At 39.0% G+C, this 22,721-nt stretch overlaps 1 protein-coding gene and 1 pseudogene across 4 annotated transcripts in view; one reads left to right on the top strand and one right to left on the bottom strand.

Annotated features, from left to right (window-relative positions):
• LOC116070715 overlaps positions 1 to 16,716 on the bottom strand; it is a 31,040-nt pseudogene extending 14,324 nt beyond the window's left edge.
• The window catches only part of Csmd1 (CUB and Sushi multiple domains 1), a 1,620,113-nt gene that overhangs the window by 961,101 nt on the left and 636,291 nt on the right, over positions 1 to 22,721 (top strand). The window lies entirely within an intron of this gene.

The raw sequence follows: 22,721 nt of genomic DNA, 5'->3' as shown, positions 1-22,721 counted from the left end.
TTCCTCTTTCCCCACAGCCTCTCCAGCATCTGCTGTCACCTGAGTTTTTTATCCTAGCCATTCTGACTACTCCACAGTTCTTAACAGCTTGTTTTGTCTCTGCTTGTGGACTGTATCTCTCTTCCCCGCTCAGGGGAGGGAGGCCACTACAGACCCCAGTCATGTCTCATGCACCTCACCTCAGTGCTTCTGAGGCAGCTGGATGAGTTTGCACTTTCACTCATCCATCTGAGAATAAGCATTTCTTGCTGCAGCCCCAGAGCTACTCAAACAGGAAGCCCTCTAGCTCAGAGATTCACTTACAATGGACCCCAGGCAGAAGTGGACCTTCTGTCTCAGCCACAAGGGACCAGGAGACACAAAAGAGTTACCATCTTGGAGTCTTAGTCAGATTAGTTTTTCCATTAATTAAAGTATTATGGGTAGGAAAAATCTCAGACACAACCAACAACATCAGATAACACATTTTACTAGAAGTGATGAAATAAACACACACACACACACACACACACACACACACACGCACACATACTCACTGGAAAGGTATGCAGCGGAGTGGCTAGAGAGTTATCAGACATTTTAGAAAATCTCCCTGCAGATCAGAGAAGGAACCAAAATCCAAATCCCCTTGAGGGCAAGGGTCTTTTAATGATTCTGGTGGCTTCAACCAACCTAGACCAGGCCCAGGAAGTGGCATGGGAGACCCTGCTCCTGGGAAACAAATCTTACTGGAACTTTGTCTTAGATCAGGAGAATGAAGAAAAGGCTAGAAGTTTGCCATTTTCATTATCTGTGGCGCATTTTCCTACTAGTTCATCTGTCTGTCCAGCTCATATTTCATCCTTGCTAACAACCTTAGTAGAATGTGTGAACCACAAAGTCCTCATCTATATGAAGTGAAAGCTAACAAGCTAAAAGTCATTTGGTTTTAAGACACCAGAAATACCTATTAGTAACATTCTTTAAACTTTCCATTTCTTAAAATTCATATATTTTAACTTGAAATCTATCATTTTATTAAAAACCATCATTCAACTGCTGCCATCTAGGTTGTAAGAACCACCAAAACGAGCCACACATTTAATTTTCTAGTAACCAAATTAAAAGAATGAAAAGAAAACATAATTTTATTGTTATGAATGCTTTATTGAATTTTCTTTATGTTATTAATTTATGTAATGAGTGCTACACAACAGATATTTCCACATATTATTATTAGACAAACACAGTGATCAAATAGTTTAAATTTTCCCTACGAAGCCATCCATGTCTATTGTATAGCTTTCTCAGTTCATACACAGTACATTATTATACATTCACTGGTTGAATGTTCCTGGTACCTGGACTGCTGGACAATTCGGCCCTTGGGTGTTGAGGGACTGACAAAGGACAGAGGTGCACAGCAGCTCTTATTTCCCACTGGGGAACCTCACAGTGCTGTGCTTTGAAATGGAATTGTTTACTGTCATCTGGAAAACACCGCGCAGAGTACCTGCAAGCTTCCACTGCTCACTTGCTTTTGTTGTTCTGGCTTGCCAAAATGTAATTAAGGAAAGAAGTCAGCAGGTCTTTTAGAATGTCTCTTTCAAACAAATCAACATCTCTGTCAGAGTAAATTAGGCAGAATCTCCACAGCTACTGATTTTCGGTTGTAATACTTGGCAGTCTGGATGGCTAGATTCTGCATGTGGGCACTCAACCAACTGTTCATGGACATAAACGTCTCCATAGCAAACACATAGAAACCTTTCTCTTTGAACAATATGTTCTGACAACTGTTCATATTGCCTATATATCTAGAAGAGAATTGGGGAAGAATAGTTGTGTTCTAGGTTGATTCTAAGCTATTTAGTGTAGTAGACTTGAGGCTATCCAGTTTAAGGTAGCTGTGTGTGTCTGGGGTGAGGTGCACTGCTATCTCATCTCTAGGGAGACTAGAGAAAACATTATTTCTTCTGATAGTGAATACGCTCCTTTCCCTACATATAGCATTTCCTTTCATAACAGTCTGTTTAAGACAGGTCAGTTCTCTATAGCATTTCCTTCCATAAGAGTCTGCTTAAGATAGGTCAGTTCTCTATAGCATTTCCTTCCATAACAGTCTGCTTAAGACAGGTCAATTCTCTCTTGTGGAATGCAATTGTCTTTGTCTTCCCACTTACTAAAACAACCAGAATTATTAAGGGAAAGTTTCCTTTACACAAGTGAAAGGAGGATTTTAGACAATACAGATTTCTATTTCTATCTATCTATCTATCTATCTATCTATCTATCTATCTATCTATCTATCATCTAACAATCTATCATATATCATCTATCTCTCTATCATCTATGTCTATTATCTATCTATTTATCTACTATGTATCATCTATGTCTATTATCTATCTATTTATCTACTATGTATCATCTATATCTATCATCTATCTACCATCTGCCTATCTGTTTATCTATTTATCTCTCATCTATCTATCCATCTGTCTCTTTGCCTATCTATCATCATCTATCTATCCTCTTTATTCCCAATTTTGGACCCTATGGCCCCATCTCCTCCCAGTCCCAACTTTACAAATACCTCCATGAATATTCCCTCTCCTCCTCAGAGAAAGGGAACCCTACCCTGGATAAGAGATTTATATTTTTAATGTAAGGCTATTTCAAGCAAAATTGGACTCATGTGAAGTTCTCAACTATTTTGTTTAAATGGATATCTAAATTAGAAATGTATGGATACTGTAAACAAAGATATATCTGGTGTAGAAAGAACAGAGGCCACATGGAACCATATAACAGTTGAGGGTTTTGGATATCTGTCATTGGGATGATAGGATGGAGGGCTTGTTCCTCCTAAAATCTTTTCTGTGAAGAAGGAAATCATGAAGCATGAATATTCACCAGGCCTGTACCTGACCCATCTTATAACCACAGGAGATCTGAGGCACTTAGTGAAACATTGGTATAACCCGTGAATGCTCAGTAATAGAATATCAAGACAGCTTGCCTCATTGGTGGTAACCACTAAATTAAAATTGTGTAGGCCCAGGTAACATAAATATTAGTCACTTAAAAATAAACCAGTCCTGTAATCTACTTGTTGTTCATCCTTTCGTATCCTCAACAAGACTTTGTGTTTAGTTACTCAACATAGAACCCAATGAACTTTGAGATGTCATTTTGCCAATAGGACATCACTTTAATATGAGAGACCATGGTCAACAATTCTGTGTGGTAAAAAAGGAGAGGAGAAGGGATAGGGACCCAATGGTGGAGCAAGCAAGGAGCGGGAACTGACTGAGCATGGACTACAATTACTCTCAGGATTGTGAGAGCAAGGGACACACTAAATGTCACTACTGGCATTACTAAAGAGTTTGTTTATGAATTGCATTATTCTCAAATTACTGTTAACCCATTGTTATTGATGATGTTACACTTCTTTAGAGATTCAGTTGAAAAACCAAAGACTCCCAAGTTCTTTATACTTCTTGCTTCCTAAACACAACCATCTGATACCTTCCAGAATGCTTGGTGTTGAAATTAGACAAGAATGTATTCATTGTCTACTTGACAAGTAAAGTAACTACGTTTAAATAATTCAGATGGTGACATAAAATGGAACAACTATGCTTGATTCTTAGAGGATAAGAATCTGGAATTGAGATAGGCAGTTTCAGGTAGTGCTAATGGTGTGTGTGTATGTAAACTTAGAGGTAGCAAAAAGGCTTTAAAGATTCTAAGTGTTGTCATAGTCTTTGACTCAAGACAGGAAAGAGTCTTTGACTCTTTCCCTTTGACAGTAAAGGGAAAGAACAAGGGAACAAAGACAGACAGAACCAACTGCAGGCTGATCTCCATGCCTTGGGCTCTACATGTCTGGAGTAAGTCTATCAACATCTATCAACGATTGGGATAAGATAAAGTAAATGGCTGCATCTACACCATGTACAAGGTGAATTTCTATTGGTGCCATTACATTAGCACCACAACCATTTGCTCAGCACTTCCTCTGTACTGATACTGTAGGTCATCCAGCCATGAAGACCTATGTAGATTATATGCAAACACTATATAGTGACTTCCAGTGACTTGAACATAACCTGCTTATCCTATTTCTGAGGATCTCAGAACTACATCCCCTGACACACCATTTTTGTCCCACTGATCATAGCTTCCCCCCCTCTTTCTTTGGTACTTGGTATAAATACTATAGACTTCAGGAGCCCCTTTTCCTCATGCACTCATTGTCTAATAAGCTTGTCTGTGTGTCTGTCTCTTCTAACTGGTATGTTGAGCTCCTCAGAGCCAAACATCATCTTTGATACATTGAATACAGTACTTGGCACACTCAGCACAGTATGCAGCATGCAGCACAGAAGATTCGAATTCTACTTTTCTGTAATGGCCAGAAGATCATCATATACCTTATCAGCAGCATCATTTTCTGAATGAAATGAAAAGCCAACATCTTAGGCAGAGCTCATACCTTCCGGCCTGAAAGGATAGGGGCAAAGTTTACTTTCCATGGTTTTTCCTCTCTCTCTCTCTCTCTCTCTCTCTCTCTCTCTCTCTCTCTCTCTCTCTCTCTCTCTCTGTGTGTGTGTGTGTGTGTGTGTGTATGTGTTGTTGTTGGAGGTGGTGGTGGTGGTTGGTTGGTTGTTTATGGAGCAGAAGCAAACCTCCCCTGACAGTACAGATGACTCTGACTTGACTATGAGGTATCTGATCTGGCAGATACCTAATCTCTGTCATTCCTGAGTAGTCCCCAGTATTTATTGGATAGGAAGAAAACTAGGGCCCTGAAAATGGGTTTCTGTCTTGAAAAAATTTGAATACATATTAAATAACTTTAGTCTCTTCTACTTAACACAAATTTATGTATGGTACTTACAGAATATATCCTATACCCACCCCACAAGAGTCACTACTTTTTCTCAGTGGTCCTGAACCCTTTAGGAAGAGATAAGCCCTTTGACTTGACTTGAATGTTTGGAAGCAATGTGCCTATGTGCTTGGTATATAATGACAATAGCCTAGAAGACTTCAGTGTCTTTGTGAACAAAATCACTCTCAGATTAGTGGTTGCTCCCCCACCATACTTATCCAACCTCCTCTTTCTCTCTGTTCTGCCTCAAGAGACTAATCCATGCCTCTTTCCAATAGGTAGCATTCACTCTCAATTTTGAGCATATAAAGGAGGGACAATACTCATCCTGCCAGATTTCTGCCCCTGTACATACTTAGTATGCATGTTAGTATCATTCATTTACTAAAAGTCAATGCATGTGAGCCATAGTATTAAGGCATGCATAGTTAAGTAGGTGACTTACAGGCTAAGGGAGTCTTTGGTGGACACCAGGTATATTTTAATGCTAAGGGTCTGTGGTAATAAGAGTCCTCTGGCTATATTCCCTGTCTCACACTGTATAGTATGTCCCTATATGGGAAGGTCATTGTGGCTGACCCCTATCTAGTGTCTCTTGGCTTACCATTTCTGCTTTCTCAGAACTTCTCACATTTGTTTACTTCAGGAACATTTCCATGTCTGCAAGCTTGTTGGCCTTTCAATGGTCAACCTTACATTTCATTTACTATTGCAACATGTAATAGTGCTAACAGAGTTATTGGCATTTATTATTATACCAATCTGAGTAACCAAGACAGGAGTGGATAATTAATAAGAGTTTATTGTGTTTCCTAAACAGAATGTCCTATACCCAAGGATGCTCTCTAGGACTCATAGAGTAGATTCCTATAACTTTGGACCATATATAGGATAAAGTTTAATTTATAAATTAGTAAAAAAAAAATATCAATAGCTAGCAATGAAAGAGAGTAACTATAGCAGTGTACTGTAGTAAGTTCTTTAAACCAGAAGAATTTACATATTTCTGGAATTCTCCACTTAATATTTTTGAATTCCTGCAGGCCATCAATAACAACCCAGGAGGGTGAAACAGAGGCTAATAGGACTAGTGCAGACACTGAAATTTCCATCAGGGAAACAAAGCTCTGGCTCTGGTAAATAAGGGGTTACCAACACACATGGATAAATCTGTCCTCATGGCTGCTCATGCTCTATGTGGTAACTTTAATGAGGCTTTGGAGCATGGATCCTTGCCTGCTATACCTCAGGACAGTCTGCACACTTTCTGAGATCTACAGTGAGGATCGTATGAGAACCTGTGCCTTGTCCACAGGCCCTGAAGTGCTGGGCTTGCAGACTTCTTGGGACCCTGGCTAAACATGGATGCCACCCTTTCATCACACAGAACAGATCCAGTGCTGTGCTTAGGGCTTTGGTAGGAGAATTAGAAATAAAAGAAAATCTTTTTGCCTGAAAGGAAAATAAGTAAGCCAAACTCACAAAAGGAACCAACAGAGCAGCCCCAGCTCTTGTCTGGTGATGGATATAAGGATACCATCCAATGCTGGGCAGTGGTGGTACACACCTTTAATCCCAGCACTTGGGAGGCAGAGGCAGGCAGATTTCTGAGTTCTAGGCCAACCTAGTCTACAGAGTGAGTTCCAGGACAGCCAGGGATATACAGAGAAACTCTGTCTCAAAAAAACAAGGAAAAAAAAGGATGCCAGATGCCATCCAGCTCTTTAGGAGGAGAATGAGTATTTGGTTGCCCATATATTCTTGAGTTGAATTTGTTACTAAACATGGCTGACCAGAGATTGTGACTGCCAAGTGTCCTTAACTAGGCCCTGCACTGGGGCTTTGGAAATTCTGTTTGTTTACACATTATTGGCATTCTGAAACTCAGGAACCCCTCCTAAAGACAGATGTTTTCAGTAAAGAATTGGTTTTCAATACAGAAGTGTTTCCCTAGAGCATCAATAACATTACCCTCCTCTGCATTCTGTGATTCTAAACAAAGATGTGCAGTGCATATCACTTGGTAACAGTTAGCTGGACATTTCTATTAGGAATAGTGGTTTCCTTCTCACAGGTGCCACTAGGATGTGCACCTCAGTTGTCCCCTCCTGACATCTCTGAAGTCCATTTACCTACATCCTTTCTCCCCATTTCCCCTCAATCTTTTCTTACTCAACTGTTCAAAGGATGGCTGAAACCCACTTGTGTATGTACTTATCACTTATCTTTATTTGAATCCCGCCCTGTATTATAGAGGGTCTTGCAGAATTTGTTTTACTGGAAAAGTAAAATGCAGTCTTAATATCGAGGACACAAAGACATAGCAACTAGGATCAGAAGCAGTGTAACCTAGGCCTGATTCAAGGAGGCCAAGAATATAATCTTCAATTTGTTTCTTTGTTGAAATGGAGTTAATAAGATAGAAAACAAGACATGAAGGACATAGCTTTGAGTTGCAAGTGTTTTTGTGGGTAGGGAGTATGCTTCTTAGGATAGAAACCTGTTCTTCATATAAGACATTATTGAGAACATCACCTCAGCTCATGTAAGATTTTAAAAGAATGCAATAAGTGCTTGTGTTCATTGGTTGTTCAATTGTTACTGGGCTATATGATTTGAGGGCTGTATCCACACGATTCTCTTTTCTCATTTTTAAGGAGCCTCAAAAACAAATATGCACGTTCCCATCAATTCCATCAGCAGCTAGCCTTCAACAGGGAAGAGGAGGGGCTGTCTAGATCCAGCTTCATGTGGGCATGGCAACTAGTCCTTCACAGCTTCCTCCATCCTGAACACAGATCTAATCTGTAATTGCTTTTGCTTAAGTAAAATTCAAAGTCAAAGGGGATAAAATACAACATGAAAGTTTACCAGGAAGCCATGACGATTCTTGAAGAGCAGTGACCCCATGTGATCTGCAGAAGCAGACAGCATCTTGCTGAGTTTTTCAAGTTTGATTCCATAATGCTGTCATTGGGCGAACCTATTGGAGGGATAAATAGAATTTCAGGTCCAATGAATTACTTTTCCTTCTTACCATTTACTCTTGATGATAATTTAGTTTAATAAGTGCGGAGCCAAGCTGGCTCTAATTTCGCTGCCACATACTGTGATTCAAAGGCTAGAATTTAGCCTTTTGAGACATATTCACTGACTGCTACTGCAGATCAAAGGAACAATGTGGTATGCTGACCTTCCATCTTCTGTATGCACAAAACTCTCAGTTCAAAGACCCAGAGAACCTCAGATGAATCCATAATGCTAGAGGAGTCATCATCCTAGATAAGAGCCTGCCAGGGAGGAGCCCAGGTTGAGTTTCCATTTGTTAAATCAAGTTCAGCTGCTGTAGACCTCTCAGAATCCTGTTGGTTTGCATCACTGCAAAGTATTCTTTTCTTTTCCCTCTGGCTTAGCTGGACATCACTTTTGAACATGATCACACACACGTTTTACAGTATGCCTTTCCCTTTTATCTTCAGAAATCACCACCTCCCTCCCAAGGACTGCCAAATATCTGTGTATTGCTTTATAAATAAAATTACTTCCTTCATTTCTGATTTGTGTTTATTTGTGAGTTTCAATGGAATTCTCAATTCCTGGTGTGTTCATAAAATACATGATTACTCAGGATTGGATTGATATTGAATGTCGGTCATTGTGCTTTCTGACACTTGACAATGACCCTATGTCCTCAGACACATTGCAAATCTTTTCTGTTTTTTTTTTTAAACTCATTTTTAAAGAATTTCATACATGTATAAAATGAAATATACCCTTACTCATATTTCCCTCTTAACCTCCCCAGATTCCCAATAATACATCCATCCACCTGCCAATGCCATGCCCTCTACTTTTTCATGTTGAATACTAAGAGGTTGCCCATGCTGCACGAATGGCTCTGCTCTCATACATTATGGAAGGCAATCCCTGGACATCTTTATAGGTCTTTCTAAGTCTTCATAATAGGAGATCTAAGTCAGGGACAATACTTACATGCATGTAGACAATTTGGCCATTTCACAATATCCAACACATCTGTAAGAATATTAGATATTTCTTGCTTTTGATGATCATCTATAAAACATTTCTGTAAAACATCAGGAATCATTCAATCTGTTTCATGTTTCTTTCCTTTGTAGCACCATCACACAGTTACTTTCTGTAAGCCATGTAGTCAATTTAATTTAATTCAATCCAATTTTCTTTTTACTTGTTCAGACCATTGTGATTTCAAACATCATTTTTATTTGACAACCCACTTGAAAAGCAGTAAGTGCTGGCAAATTTTAATTATTTTTTTACAACAGCTTTAAATAATTAAGATGAGTGGGTTTGCCCAGTGAGAGATGTTTGTTCATAATGTTAGAGTCAGTGTGAAAAAAAAATCACAGAATGGCTAAAAACTAGAGAAGGGCTTGACAAAAGTAAATTGTAAGAAAAGTCATAGAACTGCTTGCAAGTTCAGAGATGTACCTCAGAATCGATAAGCAACCCTGGCTGAGTCAAGAGTGTCAACTTCCATGCTGGGGGCACTTTGGGCTCAGTCATTCTTTGCTCTTGGGTCTGTCTTGAATATGGTGATGGATGTAGCAACAATGGTAGCCTTAATACATGATACAAGTGACAACAACCCATATATAACATCCTAAATTACTCTTCAAATAGAGCCAAATGTTTCAAGGGTTAGCATAGATGGGGAGGAAATTACTTAAGACTGGAAAGCATAGATTGTGCAAATTTGGCATCCCATAATGACACTATGTCTCTGTGACAGGTTGAAAAATGTTTGCACCAATGGTCATTCTGAAATAGTTTATAAAATGAAGAGCTTTCTGGAGTGAAAATATCCCAACTGGATAATGAAGTCCAATTTGTGAGCACAACTGAGCTGCAAAAACAAATGACTCATAGCTCAAATGCAGAATGCCAGAATTGGACATAAGTAGATCTTCATTTCTATTTCAAATGCAAGTGAATGGGTGTCTAGGTCCAAAACCTCAAGGTTCACAAGATTTTCATCCTGGCTCACACTAGCAATAACTGAATCAAGGGCCCTGCTAAAGCACTCGGTAGAGCAGGAGACTCTTAATCTCAGGGCTGTGTGTTCATGGCCTCCATTAGGCACCAGTTATAGGGTTATGGGGCCCAAACCCACTCTGCCACAGGACTCATATGCTCAGAAAGCTGTTGTACCATGGCAGGGCAGGTGTAGAACTGTAGGGAAGCTGGAGGATGCTGCTCCAGGGGTGAGAAAGCCCAGTCTGTGGCACAGGTCAGCCTGAGCTAGCTTTGGGGTCCCTGGGCCTTTGACGAGGCTGGGGCCATCAGGTTCTCAGGCTCTTGGACACCCAGGCCCTGCTGGGAGCCACAGGAAAGGTGAGAATAGAGTGTGGGCATGAAGATGGGAAGGGGGAGTTCTTGGCTTGTCAACAGTTAGCTTGGCCTTGGCCTTGGTGGCGCCTGTGGCTGGGAGTGCAGATAGGCCTTCTATGGGAGACTAGTCAGCTGCTCTAAAGGCAAAGGCCTTCTCCATGGTGCCCACAGTGAATCCCGATGAAAAGAGACAGTCCATGGTTTTAAGGCATTTATTGTCATGGCATAAAGTAGATTAATTAGTAAAACCCACTTCTCAGGGTGGGCCTAAGGTTAAATATCTTTTGCAAGGAGGAATGTCTGGGAAGAAAAACTTATTGGCTAAGTCCTCCAGACCTTCAGGTACCTTATTAAAATGGAAATCTGTCTTGAACTTACATGATGGCAAGTCACATTCTCTACATATGGAGGGGCTTGGGGCATTGTTCTTATGTGACTGATGGCCATAAATCTATGAAGGGCTGTGGCTAGTGACAGGGTCCCTGTACCCAGGAACAGGCAAAGCACCTACCATCCCTTCAGAATCTCTGGGGTTTCGAGCTTTAGCTCAACTGGGAACCAAGCTACCTTTCATAGTCCCACATGTTCTGGCTACTTAATGATGCATCATTGTTCTGGTCCTTAGCTTACTCTTCAGAGCATCTGCAAAGATTCTGAATGTAACAACTCTCAGCGTAGCCTCACAGCTGTTGCTATTTTGCCTTATGCATTTCTTAAAACACCCTCTTCACTTAGGTGACCTAGTCTTGTCAGAGTAAGAAGAGCTCGCAGGAACAGAGATTATTAAGTGAACCCAAACAGAGAGGAGGAAACACACTTTCCTAATCTGATTGAAGATAGAACTCCTCTAGCTTTAAAAAAGACAAGATCTATTGTGTTTGGTGAAGGGAAGCAGACATCTGCATGAAGAGGTATGTTCTGTTCTCACCACTTTATCCGATGCAATTGAATATTGCCCAATAATTAGCTCTTATGCTACTGGAAGAATTGATTCCAAACAACACATTGTTTTTCTTTTATTCCTTAAAAAATTCTAAGAGCACTTGTTAATTTGTATTGCTGGCTCAGTTTCATTCTGTAATATTGAGAGCATTCTCTGAGCCTTATTGTTGGTCTTCCTGATAGGCAAAACTATCTTCTCATTCATCTGTGACTGGTCCAACTGTGAGTGTCTGACATAGCCAAACCTGTGAGTACTGAATGTGACACTTAGAAGATGAGACAGAAGAATGCAGAACACTGATGATAATGGGATCTCCTTTCAACTCCTAGAGCATTTAGTTCCAGTCATGAACCCAGATGCACTTGCACCTCTGCTGTTATTTTAACATTTCCATTCAGCCCTAGGTAATTAAATTTATTTGTGCATGAAGAGATAAGTAGATACTGGATTCGATGCCCTAGTCAAGAAGGTATTGGGATTTGATAGCTGTTTGCAGAGGGAGAATCAGTTTTTCCTAAGAGTATTGTCACTAGTAGACCATCCATACTAAGAGAAGGCCATATACCATGAATTTATGAGCAGTACAGATGAGATTTTATGGGCAAAATAAAAGAGGCAAGGTTGGATGAGTAGAAAAGAGGGGTTGGATATAGGATGAAATTGGGAGGGGTGAATATAACTGAAACTCATGATATGAAAGAATTAGAAAAAAATCAATTTATTTGCACGTTGTATAGAATTGCAATTTGACCTATTGTCTTGATAATAATGACAATCTTATCTTCACTCATTAGCAAAACATTTCTCTTAGTTAAGTGATATCATAGATTCCTTTGAGATAAATCTGTATTACAGATTTAGTTAGAATGTACGAGTCATTCTCCAAGTAAAGCAAACTAGCCTAAAATAGGCTTTTTCTGTTTTTGAACCTTCCTAAGACACCATATTTTTAAGTGCTGCTTCCATACTTTGCTAAATAACCCAGAAGTAATTCCAAATTTCCTGCTAAGAAACTGCACTGCTTCTTCTCTCTACCATAATAGATAGCTGACATTATTAAAGAAGACAAACACATTACTGTGGCCACCAAAGCACTAGCATGCCACTAAACTGTTCCTCGTTGGCTAATTCACAACTGATTGAATAAATGCCTCAAAAGTCTCAGCCACCTCAAAGGAAAGACAGTTAATTCAATGGCTACTATTGATTGACCCTTGGTTAATTAAAATAGCAAGCATGGGGAGGCATGGTGTGCACAGAGACCACAAAGAGCAGTCTGCTCCTGTTGTCCTTTGCAAGCTTTCCAGCCTCTTCTTTAATTCTGCTCTGGTTGAAATGCAGATTTGTAGGTTAATGCATTTTCCATTTGAGTCCTTTATAAACTAAGGATTTATTTGATCGTAAGTAGGACCTCTACTCTACTTTTGAACTATTGCCCACAGAGTGTTATTTTCCTATTCTGAGGAAATTGTGAGCCATTATAAAAAGATTATTTCTTCTTGTACAGTCCCCACACCGTTGCTAAGCATTTTAATTAATATTCAATTGTCAAAGTTTTTCCCCTTATTTGAGAGGTATAACATCTCCCAGCACTTAATGCTTCTGAAGTTAATGGTCAAGTAAAAATGATGTTTGAGATCTCAATAGTCTCAACAAGTAAAAAGTTAATTGGATTGAATTAAAGTGGCTACATGTCCAACAAACACCTCATACTGTCATTACTCTTTTTGTGCCTTTCTTTAGGTGTCCCTCTTATGTCTGCTTTATATATGATGACCAGTGCTTGAGTGTGGTGTTTTATGTTACAAAAATTCCTTGCCCACATTTTAATCACCATATAAGGAAATATAAATATGTAAGTATAAACATAAGTCAATTCATCCCTCGAAGGAAATTGTGAGCTCAAGGTTCACTGCTTCATGTCAAAATAAATGTAACCTGGAAGTTTTTCATAGAATCTTTTTCTTGTAAGTATCTAAATAAGACAATCTGTCCTCCATATACCAGTCACTGACTTAGGATAGGTTTGGAGCATGTCAAAGGTGGGAACTTAGGTGACTCTCTCTTATCCTGGTTTGCCTTGTTAGGACAGCTTATTATCTGATGAAACACAGTTCCAAATACTTCAAGTTAATCAAATTAGTTGGCTCACAGAGGGGGTTGGGATGCTTCACAGGTCCAAAAAGCTGCACTTGCTCTGATATACACAAAGTATGGCTCTTGTCTATGAATATAACTTCTGCTCTTTTTTTTTTTTTTTTTTTTTTTTTTTTTTTTTTTTTTTTTTTTTTTTTTTTTTTTTTTTGGTGTTTTATAGACAGGGATTTTCTGTGTAGCCCTGGCTGTCCTGGAACTCACTTTGTAGACCAGGCTGGCCTCAAACTCAGAAATCCTCTTGCCTCTGCCTCCCACGTGCTGGGATTAAAATTGTGTACCCCTACTGCCTAGCTAGAACTTCTGTTCTTAACAGCATGACATCCCCCCATTCTTCCAAGTGGCAGCTAACCCAATATTCATTCTTGCAAACTCAGCAGAAAGAGGAAAACAGGCCCAGGCTCTGATTGGTGGTTCTTAGCACTAGGATATGGACAGGCTCCCAGCTACACAGACAGAGAAGGGAAGGGATTATCATAAGAGAACTGTAATGTTGAACTTCTGAGACCACCAAACAGTACTCCACAATGGAACAAGCAGATGTGTACTCTGGATAAAACCAGATAACAACTATGAACAAGTCTTAAGTGAAACCAATCATCTTCCTAAGACAAACTTCATTAGAACAAGTACAAAGCATAGGTGCATGGAGAATTAAATCCTTAATTATAATTAAGTTACAGTGCTCGACTTTTGACAGATTAGCAGTTTTCAATGTTCATGAACCTCCTTGCAGCAAGTTTACTGTTGCATGTTCTACTCCTGCAAAATAAAAGATAGTGAGAAGAAAAATTGGTAAAACCAACTAAAACTATGTACACCAATAAAAATGATGAACAGGAGCCATGATCAAAAATCTACACTGTGGTCTGAAATGACCACAGAACAAAGCTGATCTGTGTGTTACTGACAGCTTCTCAGAAAAAAAATGTTTGTGGAGAGCTGATCTATGAGTAATAGCTTTAGCAAAGGAAGATGGAGTTAGGATCTGAGGGCACAGATGGAAAAGGGGAGGAGGAAAAGAGAACCTGTCAAGCTGCTTAGATGAGTCAACTACAGAGGTAGAAATAACCATGAGGCTGTGTCAGAAGAGGCTGTTCAATAACAAAGAGCAAAGCTGTGGACCAGTGTGTGTGTGTGCGTGGTGTGTGTGTATCTAAGAAAGAGAGAGACAGAGAGAGACAGAGACAGACAGACACATACACACACACACACAGAGAGAGAGAGAGACAGAGACAGAGAGACAGAGAGACAGAGAGACAGAGAGACAGAGAGAGAGAGAGAGAGAGAGAGCATTTTTACAGGTCTCTTAGGCATTATGACCTCAATCCCAAGACCTTCTACTTGCTGTTTCCATTAATCATATTACTATGAGATCTCCCAGGTATTGCATCAAAGTTAAAGTGGCAACAGTGGGTTCACCTTGTTAGCTACTAGATACAGCAAACCCAGAGCCAGGGTACTTCTCATGGAACTGTCCCATCCATGTGTCTTTATTCCCCAACTTCACTGAGGTGTAATTTCTTGACATAAGTGACTCAACTTCAAAGGATGAGCCAAGAACTCATACAGTACAGTTTTCAGCTCTAGGCCTGAAAACCCTGAGATCCAGATTTCATTCTCTGGCATTAGAACCAGGTTTTGAATATAAATATAACAGCTTTCTGTATACTCTTTCCTGTGTATCTCATAGAAATTGTAGAATTCTGACAAAAGTTTTAACTAACTCAAGTTCTTTCCATCAGATGCTGAGAAAGCATTGGAACTCTATCCAAATCAGTCAGTCTTTCTAATCTGAAGTGCATAGTATTCCCCTGAATGAAACATAAGATGCTTTAGCTTCACAATTACCTTGACAGAGTAGAGCTTACTAATGAGTAAGAGAATACAGTGCAGATGTCTCACATGTGGGGATCCTCTCCATACTATGAAGCACACGGACAAACAAACATGGCTTCTTCCTGTCTATTAATCACAAAAGACAACATCTTTCACTATGAGTTGTTTAAGATCAGGGGAGATTTCTACAGAGTTGCCCTTTTGACAGCTTAGCTTCCATTGGTAAAACACTTATTTGGTAAAAGTATAAGTTTTCTGACTTTAAACTCTTGTTTTACCAAAGCCTAAGTTTTCCCAAATCTACCTTTACTTAGGAGAGCCTCCAGGGGTAATAACAAAGCTCTTGATTTCCTTCCTCAAATGTGACCACAGAAGCATCAGTATGTGTTCCTTGGTGTCTTTCTCTAAGCAGATGTCTTTGTTAAAGCATCTTTAATAGGTTATGTGATTTTTCAATTTTGGAGACCTGTTGGATGAGTCTAGAGGGATCCTTCCAGACTGACATGGCTGAAGGCTAATTGGTTTTCTATAATAGAACATTTTCTGCAACAATTGTTCTAAAGCCCATAGAAAAGACCACTTAAAAATAGAACTTGGTGTGTAGTCATTTTAAACCATTTAAGTGACATGAAATTAGGCTGCATGTGACATGTATGGCAAGCTTGGTGGCCTCAGACAGAATCCTCATTCATTTTCTCTATATGAGTACCTGATAAAGGGGAGAGGGTTGGAGCAGTGTGGCATTCAGGGGAGGGAGGTAATTCCACTTGATAACTATGTTGGCTTTTCAGCAAAGCTGTGTCTGTCTTTGTATGACCAGAGTAACATCCTGAACATGAAAGAGAGGTGTCTCCAGTAGACTTCCAGTCCTTCCTGTTGAAAAATTCTGCAAGTATTGACTACATATTAAGCAAAACCAAGCATAATTACATAGCGATGTAACACTCTTATGTTTACTAAAAACACAGAGACACATGGCTATGTTATTTAAATATAGGACAGCAGCTTTGTACGTTTCTTATTAAAATATGTAATTAACTAATTAACGTAACCTGTGTATCTTTTCTAGCTTGGTTCCAGTACCATGCATTTTTGTTTTACACATTTGACAGTTTCCCCCAAACAATATTTGTCTGGCAGCATGCAAATGGATAAAAGTATCATGGACATTCTCCACCAAACTCTACACAGTTTCTTACAAAGGGCTGGTGGTAGTCTTAGCTTCACTGTCTACTAAGACCTTTATTCTGGCAAGTACAAGGCAGAGTCTTATTTTGCTCTCCTGTTAGACAAATTTCTGTTGATCAAAGAATAAAAATCACCATGACCTTGAAATGTGAGCTTACATGGGTTCCAGCTTCTCATGAAAATTTACAGGTCAGATGGTCACAGGGGAAAATTACAGGCTGCGAGCGAAGTCTGAGTCTTCCCTTAGGGGATGGGATCTGTTAAAGTCACAGTAACCTTACCCAGTACCTGGGAAAGCCAACAGGGAGCCAAAATTTATCTGCTGGGCTTGGAGGCCCATGCTTGTGTTAACTCAGTGTAGGGCCTCGTCTACTAGGTCTGTAATGTTGATTCTATTAATATATTGAGTTAAAGAATTAGGATATATCTTATATTGTAATTGGAATAAGTATCTACAACCTGAATAATTATAGTAAGTATATAACTACTGGTAATTTGCCACTAGATTAAGTTTCTCCTACTTGTTAGACTAAGGACTGACAACTCTGGGATGTAATATCATTAGTGTTTACTACTTTTAAAGGTTTATTTTATTTTTAATTATGTGTGTGTTTTTGTGTATGTACATGGGCCATGGAGGCAAGAGGAGGGCTTTGGATCTCCTAGAGCTGGAGTTGTATGTAGTTTTGAGTCACTTGGGGCTGAGAATGAAACTCAGATCCTCTGTAAGAATTATGCACACCCATAATACTGTGTCATCTCTCCAGCTCCAAGTGTTTAGCATTTGAATGGTCTCACTATGGACTACATGCTTAGCTTTATCACTAGACTTTGATTTCTATATACATAAAATAGGAATAGAAAGATTGACTCTCCTAAGATCATTGTGAAGTTTTGACACTGCTATTGCCGTACTCAGACTTTACCCTGCCACAAGCTTGATGCCAAATGTGATATTACTGGCCCACGTTATTAATGTTGCTGTGGTAGGAGGGAGCTCTGTGCCTGTTGGCATTCTTATATGAGCATATTTGTACACAACACACAAGTGAATATGTGGAAATGTGCAAATTTCAATGTGAAAAAAATGGAAGCTCGGGACCAAGGCTCCATCTTGCTGACCAGGGATTGAATACACATCATGGTTGGGAAATTTGGGTCATCTCAGCCATGGAAGGTCCTGGCTTCCCAAAACCTCTTGGGCACTCACATAGTCCAAATACATTGATGATTATTTTCTCTCAGGCTTGTTGTAAAGGAACTATTTCCCAAGGAGGTAAGGTAAGCTTGCCATTACCACTGTGAATATGACCTTTGTTACTCCTCAATGGCCACAGAACTTACAAAATGTGTCTTAGAGATCCAGTACAGCTTGGGGGAAAAAATCATCATGTAGAATTATCCTGTGTTTATTCCTTCATAAGTAAAGACCAGAAGCAAAATAGACATTGAACACTAACAGACAACATTATTTTTCTAACTCAAATGAATTCCCGATGAGCCTATTTTTATCCTAGTTATAATTCTCTTAATTGCCCTTTCATTTCTCTCATGATTCCTCCAGTTTATTTGTAATGAAGTTATCCCAAACCTCTCCAGTTTTCCTGAGAAAAACTCTCCCAGAATCTGAAAGAGGAAAGAAGGCAATTCTATATGAGATCTCTGGGCACTTTTCACAGGAAACATCCTCTTCAAAGACACTTTGGTGTGCTCTCGAATACAGTCCAGGAAATTGAATATAGAGTAGTAGGTCTTATGGGAGTTGGAAACCCTTGAATTCTGATCCACACAGTGAGATAGACTATACAGAGTTCATGGAGATGGATTATCAGATTAGCAACAGGATGTTAGACCCTTGAAATTTACAAAGATGAGAGGAAAATAAGACAGGAAAGTGTCAACCTTAGATTCCATTCCACCTTAACCAGACATCATACTCAGCTAAGAAGTTGATCAAAGATGCTTTATCTGTCTAAAGTAGAGAAGCAGGAGCTCTTTTACACCATCCTGAGCGTTTCCTCAATGGCAGGGTTCTCTTTAGATGTGTGAGAGAAGAGGAGGGTGAGCCATCAGAGCCAGCAGGCTAAGCTTATGCTTGCTCCTGATGATAATAGGAATGAGAGTATTGATGGTCATTTCTCCAATGTTGGTGTCCTGGCTGACATTTGTATCTTTCTGCTCCCTCCCTTCCACTTGTGATCCATTACTTCCATCCTGGTATTTAGACAATTTCCATGAAGGTGTGAGTTCTGGCTCCCTGAAAGGATGCAGGTACCTTTCAGACAGTGTTGTCAAGTCAGAAGTTTCCCCTACATAATAACCTTCAACATAATGTCTGTAGTGGTCTAGCCTCTTCCCTAATGGCTTCCTGGACAGACACGAGCCAGCTTCTCCAGGCCAAGGTGAGCTATGCAAACATTGAACCCTATCTTCCCAAGGTGGGGCGGTTTAGGTTGTGCATTCTATTGTGGTCTATTGTGCTCACATTCAGAAATTATTTTGTTTTCGTCTTTTAAAAAGATTTTTTTTAAATGTACGTGCATCAGTGTTTTGACTGCATGTATGCCTATGCACATTGTACATGCATTTTCTCTTGAGGACATTAGAGGGTTGTGTCTCTTGGAGCTGGAATTACTAACCATTATAAGCTCTAAAGTGGGTGCAGGAAATCCAATCCAGGTTCTCTAGAAGAGTAGCCAATGCTCTTAGCCACTGGGCTTCCATTCTCACATATCTAACTTCTGCTTTCTTATTATGAGTTGTCAGGGAAGAAACATTTTTGTATTGAGTCTGTTGTTCTCTGCCACCAGATTTGTAGAATTCTAAGCATATGCATGCTTTGCTTATTAGCCACTTAGAAGATCTGACATAGATGGGATGGTGGAGCTGCTGATAAAGCTTTCACACATAGATTTCAATACATTTCCATTCTTAGTTATAGTTCCCTTAATTGTCCTTTCATTTCTCTTTTAAATTATGTGTATTTTACTGTAAAGTGATTACATTTTTATGAGAAAGAGATTATAAAATATGCATTAAAGAAAGAGAGCAATTGGGTCCATGGCTGTTCTTAGCTAATTTTATTCATAGCCAAATGGCATGTAACTGTTTTATAGCCAGTAAAATTAACAAAGTGATCAAGTCTATTATACCAAAATCCATTATAGTGGGTCACTTTTATTACATAATATTACTTTTTTTTCCTGAGAAATCATCAATAAATAACCTTTCGTTTGTCTGTGGCTCTTAATTGCTATGCAGTTTTAGATATTGCTTCTTTAAGAAATGGTGGAATTTCAGCCAGACTCAAAATAGAACATTGCTACTTAGGTGCTTTGGATTGATATATAAGAGAGTTTCTCTTCTCATCTACTGTGTGTGCTCTGTCTCTAGCTTGGAAACTATTTTTCATGCATATTGTGAATTCTATGAGAGCCATTCTTAGTTTAGGAACAGAAATATGATTAGCAAATATCAATCAGATATGCCCATCCACTTTTATCTGGATTCTCCGGGAATGGCAGTCTGAGGTTGAACCCCATCTGAGTTGTTCTCTCCCACCTTCTTGGATTGATTGCCTGCAGACTCATGTTCTCCATCTCCAGTGGTTCCAACAGGTTGTGAGTCCTCCACATACCTCTTCCACTAGTTAGGGATCTCTCTCCAGCACTATTCCCTGCTGGCATGAAATTTTCTCTGGCCTGTTTCTTCTCATCTGTAGCTAATAAGAACATCTAATTGCCTTCACTCTCCCTTTCAGTTTTAATGACCAGCTTGTCATTTACATTTTTTCTGCTTTGCTTTGTTTGCTGTATTGTGATTTCTCAACACCTCGTACCTCTCCACTTTATAAAATAGAGGTACCACTGGGCACCAAACATTAGATTATTTGTTAGCATGCACTAAATTTTTAAGTCTTAAAGTCTTTAAGACTTTTTTAGTCTTAAAGAATAAATGAACTTTCACTTTTCTGGCCATATTTAGAATGGAGTTCCTTCCATCTGCCATGAGAATGCATGAAACTTGAGATGGACAAAACTGCCTCTGACATATTTTCCTCATCTTAAGCACTGTCTGTTTTCCTAGACTTAACTTATTATGAAAAATAACAAACACAATATTATCATTAACAGTTTTTCTATATTTTCAATTCTTTCTTTGCTAAGTCTGTCCAAAATTCTCATTTTCCTTGGCCATAGCCAGCTATTCCTTTGAAACCTACATCTGAAGCTGGCTATGTGGATTCTCAGAAGTGAACTTCAGTCTACACGGAAATGAACAAGGGCTTCTTTCACCTTAGTGAAGATAGAAAAACTTGCAACCTCCAAGTCCCTCTTGGGGCATCTTTTAATTAAAATAAATTAAAGTAAGTCATGAAGAGCCATCTTTTTTGAGTTCTAGTGTCACAGTTAACAGTGTGAAGTGACAACTTCTGATAGTTTTATTGCTAAGGGCTGGAGATTAAATAAATAACTGGTGACCATACCTAAGATCACCCTGTTTTTCCATAAGTAGATGAGAAGATAATTCTGACAAATACATGCCTCCTCCTGCCTCACCAATGACCTCATAGCCACTTCACAGGAGTAGAGTATATGCTTACAGAGAGGGCTGTCAATGTTCATGGGATGCATTTGTAAGAGGATGAAGGTTTATTTAAAATTAAACCTTTAAATGTTTCCATTAAACATATCTATATGTGAATCCACATGCATAGGTATAGCACCATAGGATCATGCTCAAACAGGATTGCATGCAGATACAACCCACTTGCCCATCCACAGTGCCAACATTTAAGGGTTTGAAAGGTGCTCCCAGCCTCTCTGGAACATCTGAATCCTGACTGTGGCAGCATTCCAAGACATTTCATTTTACTTCTTAAGCAGATATACTTTATGACTCCTAAAGCTGACCCACTTAAAGCACATGAACCAGTCAATTTTTATACTTACATCATAATGCAACCACACCATGATTTCATTTTAAACTATAGCTCATCATGGAAAGGAGGTAGGGCCTACACAAGTCACAACCCATCCTCTCTGCCTCCTTCCTCAGACAATGTACATCCATAGGACCCTACACTATGATTTGAAGAGGGCTTCAGTATCTACAGGAGCTGTAATTACAGATGGGTTGTGGGTTGCCACATAGGTGCTGGGATTCCAATCCAGTTCCTTTGCAAAAACATTTACTGCTCTTAATTCCTGAACAATCTCTTTGGTTACCAGCCTAATGTTTCTGAGAGAATGTTCTGATACTGTATCCTGCCTCTGTACTTTTTATTTTCTATGATCAATAATGTACCATTCTCTATGCTACTGCATGTTGCATACATATCATGTCTTCTGTTTGTAAACTTTTGAATTGTGACCACATTTCAAGTATCCTAAATAATGCTACTAAGAATATTGGTCACTATTTTCACTGGTTTTATATATATATATATATATGTATATATATATATATATATATATATATATATATATACATACATACATACATACATACATACATATATGTTTTCACTTTTCTTTAGTAGATAATTAGGACTGGCTTTTTTAAAATCACATACTGACATTACTTTTAAACATTGGGAGATATATATTTTTTTCCTACAATATCTGTGTTACTTTACTTTGCATAATAGACCAGTGTTCCCTGCTTCCCATTTCTCTGCCTTGTTGCCACTGCCTGCCATAATCTGTCTGGTCACTGCGCTGCTAGTCAGAGGGATGTACCTCTTCATTAGAGTTCTCAAAGATCTTTCACTGAGGATTAATTACATGAACCTCTCTTACGTGTTCATTTGCATATGTTCTCTGGAGAGATGCCCATTTTAATCCTTTGCCCATTTTTTCCTTGTGTTTTTGTTGCTGTTGTTGTAGTTTTTAATATGTCAGTGTTCCCTAAGAAAGCTGGCTTTTAGACCCTTAGTGGATTTCACTTGCAATTATTTTCTCTGAATGTGGGTTTGTCTTTCCACTTTTTTGATGAAGGTCTTTTCAGCCAAAAGGCATCTACTCTCTCACCTCCCCCATTGGTCTTCTATAGTTGTTAGAGGATACTTCAGGCATCATGCTGAAGAAATTATCACTTGTCCTGTGTTTATGAAGATGTACATCTGTGTTTTCCCTAAAGAGTTTCATGACTTTATCTGCTAAATTTATTTATAGGATCTACTTGGTTAGATATAGTTTTGCATATGGCCTGAGATAGGGATTCAAATTCATATTCTGAGTGAAATACCATTTGTCACAGCACTTCTTTAATGACAATACAACATACCTTGGTACCTCCAATCAGTGTTCTGTTACTAGTATATACCTCTCAAATAAAGTATAA

Source organism: Mastomys coucha, unplaced genomic scaffold, assembly GCF_008632895.1.
Source record: "Mastomys coucha isolate ucsf_1 unplaced genomic scaffold, UCSF_Mcou_1 pScaffold22, whole genome shotgun sequence".
In the NCBI taxonomy this organism is placed as follows: Eukaryota; Metazoa; Chordata; class Mammalia; order Rodentia; family Muridae; genus Mastomys; species Mastomys coucha.
Note: the sequence above shows the minus strand (reverse complement) of the source record. Positions and strands in the feature narration are given on the sequence as shown.